The sequence below is a fragment of the Equus caballus genome, chromosome 18 (genome assembly GCF_041296265.1).
Source record: "Equus caballus isolate H_3958 breed thoroughbred chromosome 18, TB-T2T, whole genome shotgun sequence".
NCBI lineage: Eukaryota > Metazoa > Chordata > Mammalia > Perissodactyla > Equidae > Equus > Equus caballus.
This window is the reverse complement of record NC_091701.1, coordinates 71666550-71672284: the sequence shown is the minus strand read 5'-3', so window position 1 is coordinate 71672284 and position 5735 is coordinate 71666550. Positions and strand designations below refer to the sequence as shown.

Sequence of the window (5735 nt, the reverse complement as noted above, 5' to 3'; positions counted from 1 at the left end):
GCAGATATTCATTTTTATTTTTTTATTTTGTTTCCTTTCATTTTAGCTTATTTTTTTCCATGTAGATAATCTATCATTTATTGAATGATCTATTCTTTTATGAGTAATCTGCAATGCCACCTCTGAAATTTATAAAATTTTCATATATTACTAAGCCTATTTCTGGGTTCTATTGATCTATTTGTCTACTGCCATGACACATTATCTTAACTGTTACAGCTTCATAAAAGGACTTGATTTTTTTTTATAGGACAAGAACCTACCATTCTCCCTGCTACTATCACCACCTGTTTTTACTCCTTCAAAATTTACTTGGCTCTTCTTGCCCTTTTTTCATATAAAAATTTCAAATTAGTTTAGTAATTTCGATGAAAAACCATCTTGGAATTTTGATTGAGTTTACATGATAACTCTGGGTTAATTTGGAGTGTTGGCATCCTTTGATATCAGATCTTATTCTTCATGGATATGGTATATATCTCTATTTATTTAGGTTTTTTTAATTGTCTTTTCTTTTTTGAGAAACATTAGCAGTGAGATAATATCTGCTGCCAATCCTCCTCTTTTTGCTGAGGAAGACTGGCCCTGAGCTAACATCTTCCTCTACTTTATGTATGGGATGCCTGCCACAGCATGGCTTGATAAGCAGTGCAAAGGTCCGCACCTGGGATCTGAACTGGTGAACCCTGGGCCGCTGAATCAAAATGTGCAAAATTAACAACTGTGCCACCAGGCTGGCCCCTTAGTTGTCTTTTAATATATTTTAATAATTTTCTCCATGAAGACCATGCACTTAAAAAAAAAAAACTTGGGGGGTGGGCAGCCCTGGTGGCTTAGTGGTTAAGTTCAGCATGCTCAGCTTTGGCAGCCTGGGTTTGGTTCCCAGGTGTGGACCTACACTGCTCTGTTAGCAGCCATGCTGTACTGGCAGCCCATATACTAAAAGATAGAGGAAGATTGGCATAGATGTTAGCTCAGGGTGAATCTTCCTCCCCCCCCCAAAAAAGTTATATATATATATATACTTTTTCTAGGTACTCTATTGCTGGTAATAGGAATATAATTGACTTTTGTATATTTATCTTATATCTGACAAACTTGCTTAACTCATTAATTTTAATAATTTGCAGATTTTTCTAACATTTCCTGTAGAAGCCATCATTACCTTCAAATAATGACAATTTTGTTTTTCGTTTTTAATCATTATACTTTTAAATTATTTTACTTTTTTTTTTTTTTTACCAGGTGTACTAGTACAACCTCCTGCACAATAATACTAAATAATCAATGACAGTGGGCCCCCTAGTCTTTTCTTCTCCCTGATTTTAAGTGAAATATCTTTAAAGTTTATCATTCACTATGAGTTTTTCTTTGTGTAATTGGGAGATGTCTTTCTTCAGGTTGACAAAATGTCCTTCTCTTCATAGTTTACTGAGACATTTATTTATTTACTTTGTGTGAATGGGTGTTTAATTCTACAGAAAGCTTTGTCTACATCTATTGAGGCTGTAACCATTGAAGAGAGAGAGCAGGACTAATGGGATGTGAACAGAAGACAGCTTTCGTCTCATCTCTCCCCACTCACTTCATATATGTTTTTTTTTTTTTTTTTGGCTGGGTACAGTGTACTTTATTGATGGTACATGACAAGGTAGGGCTCCCCAAGCCCCTCCACTTCTTCAGGGGGTCTGAGATGGAAACTGTGGAGGTCAGGAGACTCTCAATATGTTAGGGGGTCAAGTTGGGGCAAGCATTCCCAGCAGCTGAGGGCCTTTCTCCTTCTCTTGCTGGGTGATTGGTGGTCCAGGGGGCTCTTACTCCTTGGAGGCCATGTGGGCCATAAGGTCCACCACCCTATTGCTGTAGCCAAATTCATTGTCATACCAGGAAATGAGCTTGACAAAGTGGTCGTTGAGGGCAATGCCAGCCCCAGCATTGAAGGTGGAAGAGTGGGTGTCACTGTTAAAATTGCAGGAGACAACCTGGTCCTCAGTGTAGCCCAGGATGCCCTTGAGGGGGCCCTCCGATGCCTGCTTCACCACCTTCTTGATCTCATCGTATTTGGCAGCTTTCTCCAGGCAGCAGGTCAGATCCATGACTGACACGTTATGGGTGGGGACACGGAAGGCCATGCCAGTGAGCTTCCCATTCAGCTCAGGGATGACCTTGCCCACAGCCTTGGCAGCACCAGTAGAAGCAGGGATGATGTTCTGGGCAGCCCCTCGGCCATCGCGCCACAGCTTCCCAGAGGGGCCATCCATGGTCTTCTGGGTGGCAGTGATGGCATGCACTGTGGTCATGAGTCCCTCCACGATGCCAAAGTGGTCATGGATGACCTTGGCCAGGGGGGCCAAGCAATTGGTGGTGCAGGAGGCATTGCTGACAATCTTCAGGGAATTGTCATACTTCTCGTGGTTCACGCCCGTCACAAACATTGGGGCATCAGCAGAAGGAGCAGAGATGATGACCCTTTTGGCTCCACCCTTCAAGTGAGCCCCAGCCTTCTCCAAGGTAGTGAAGACACCAGTGGACTCCACAACATATTCAGCAGCAGCATCGCCCCATTTGATGTTGGCGGGATCTCGCTCCTGGAAGATGGTGATGACCTTTCCGTTGATGACAAGCTTCCCGTGCTTGGCCTTGACTGTGCCATGGAACTTGCCATGGGTGGAATCATACTGAAACATGTAGACCACGTAGTTGAGGTCAATGAAGGGGTCATTGATGGCGACAATATCCACTTTGCCAGAGTTAAAAGCAGCCCTGGTGACCAGGCGCCCAATACGGCCAAATCCGTTTACTCCGACCTTCACCATCGCGTCGCGGGCACGCGGCTAGAAGTGCGGAAGGGAAGCGGCTGTCTGTCGAACGAGGAGGAGCAGAGAGCCTCACTTCATATATGTTTTGTGCCCTAGTTCTTTTCCTGACCTTGGATCAAATGTAGTGTAGATCATGTGGTGTTTCCTGCCACTGCTAGTCTTCAATCACTTCTAAGCCCAGAAATAGTCTTATTTCAGTAGCTAAATTGTCCATGCGGCGGATATCTGAAATCTGAGCTTTCCCAGCCCAGATCCTTTCCCATTTCCCAGCTTGATTTTGTCCTAGGCCTGGAAGCTTGAAGTGGGACAAGGATCATGGTCAGCTTCTTTCCTCAGAACTTTGCCTCCTCTTCTGCCCACTAGCTATTGTAGACTTCCAGAGTCAGGCCTAGGGGGAGGGGATAGGGGGAAAACAGAACAGGTCTAAGTGGCTGGTATTCTCCTGCTTCAGTGGTAGAAACTTATGGACTTGGCAGACATTCAAAGCTGCTGTTTTTCTTTCTGGAAAGCATTTCTGAGCTATCCAGAGGCTTTTTTCCTGGGAACCTTCAACCCCAGTTCCTTTGTGAAAGGTTGTATCAACTTCAGTTTCACATTTAAGACTCTGCCTTTCAGTTTCTATGTTTTCAGGAGTTCTTTTGTCTGCTTGTTTCCTTCTCCAGGAAGTTCCACCCACCTCTAATTCAGGCTAACCTCTCTATTCGCTGCTGCCTTGGGTCCATAGCTACAACCTCTTACCTTTATGTTTTTGAGGCATGTTTAAAAAACTGATCCTCTGTAAGTTCCAAACCCCAGGTGCATGTATATCAAGGAGTTGCCTTGTATTTCATCTCTGTTGGCTTGAAGCACCCTCTCCCTGCTTTCCTTGGCAGTTGTCAGGAAGAAGTGCACAGCAGTCCAACGACTGTTTGCAAAGGAATATTCTCTACCAATTTGTTCAGCCAGTTGATCAAGACTTTCACTTCCCTGTGTACATCCTCATATTATGTGATGAGCCAAGTGTCACTGAACTAGTTTTCTACCATTTCTTCTGAACGTTCTGCAGTTGGACCAGACTCTTGCTTTAGAATGTGCAGTTATACAGGACTTACTATTTATTCCTGTCCTTTGTGGTTTCAGCAAAACAGAAAAGTGCTCCATTTTAACATACTCTTATGAGATGGTCCACTAATTTTTCTTCACTCTGTTAAGGTAGTGAAATGCATTAATAAATTTTCTAGTGTCAAACCATTCTTGCATTTCATCTATGTTTATAGGTGATTATTCACAAAATATTGTAATCTGTACCTAACTGAACAAAGTCAGCCTAATTGTCACTCCTTTGCAGAGAATCTGTCTCTTCTCTCTGGTTGCTTTAAAATCTTCTTTTTGTCTTTGATGTTGTGTATTTTCACTATGATTTGTCCAAGTTTGATTTTCCTTTATTCATCCTGTTTGAGAAATATCATGTTTCCTGAATTTGAGGATTTATGTTTTTCATCGATTCAGGGAAATTTTCAGCCATCGTTTATTTCAAATTTGCTTCTTTCCCATCTATTCATTATCTTTTGGAACTCCAATTAAAATATATTCACCCTCAATCTATCCTCCATGTTTCTTAATCTTCCTTTTATTTCTTTTTCTTCCTAGGTCTTCCTGAATAATTTATTTACATCTATTTTCTTACTTATGAGTAATCTTTTCAGATGTCTTTAACCTGCTATTTCTACATATTCATGGTATTTTTATTTCAATTTTTGTGTTATTTATTTTACTTTAAAATCTGTCTGCTTGTTTCAGACAGGATATTTTCTGAGTTTTGGGATTCAATCTTTCATTCTTTTAAAAATTTAAAACACATTTATGTGTTATTCTAGGTCTTATAATTCCAGTATCTGAAGTCATTGGGCTAAATTTATTATCTGATGGCCTTTGTTCATAGTGGCTTGTTTCCTCATATGCTGTAATTGTATAATTTTGTCTTGGGGGCACATATTTGGGGTGCTTTATCAATACTTACCTTGTTAGTCCTATTTTGATAATATACCTATGGAGTGCTAGCAGCTAGGGACAACTTTAAGTTAATTTCTCAGCTAGGAGTTTTCTGAACAATGCTGGTAACATAAATTTGGACCCCAAGCCCTTATGAGGACAGTCCTATGGTTGAGAATTTTCAGAGTGGCCATTTCCTTTTTGCATATCCAGAGCCCAGTCCATTTTTATTTAGTTTGATTGGGTTAGACTTCATTGTGGTAATGAATCCTGAAATTTCATTGACTTAGTACAACAAATGTTTATTTATTGCTCGCACCAAGTCCAATGTGCCTCGGGTTGGGGGTTCTTCTTCACTTGATGACTTAGGGATCCAGGTTCCTTCTGTCTTGCAACACCACCATCTCAATACATGGCTTCTAAAGGTAAGTGTCAGGGGAGATATTTGGACTATCATATTGCTTAGATAGATATCATGTAGCCTTCTTCAACTAGAGTGATTCTTTATTTGTGATCAGTTAATGGAGTTGGAAAATCAAGAAAACCATTAACCTTTTTATACACACATGGTACCAGAACTGTCATTAGTGAAAGAGATTTATTATAAACTACTATTAAATATATATGTAATATTTGGAGCTCAAAATATACATATATATACATTTTATACATATATACATATATATACATTTTATACATATATATACATATATATGTAACATATATGCATGCATATATACAGAAATATATATTTATTTTTGTGTATATATTATATAGACATATATACATATACATACAGTAATATGCAAAAGACCCAATAATATTGAAAATCAACTGTGGGAGCATGAAAATGCTCTAAGAGTAGAATTGATGTAGAAGCAGAATGCTTCATTTCCTTCACTGATTATTGATTTTCATATAACATTTTAATTAAAGCACCAGATT

The 5735-nt window shown here is 39.8% G+C and overlaps 1 pseudogene; it reads right to left on the bottom strand.

Annotated features, from left to right (window-relative positions):
- Positions 1-1784: 1784 nt before the first annotated feature.
- On the bottom strand, positions 1785-2882 carry LOC100054877 (glyceraldehyde-3-phosphate dehydrogenase pseudogene; annotated as a pseudogene).
- Between the last annotated feature and the right edge of the window lie 2853 nt (positions 2883-5735).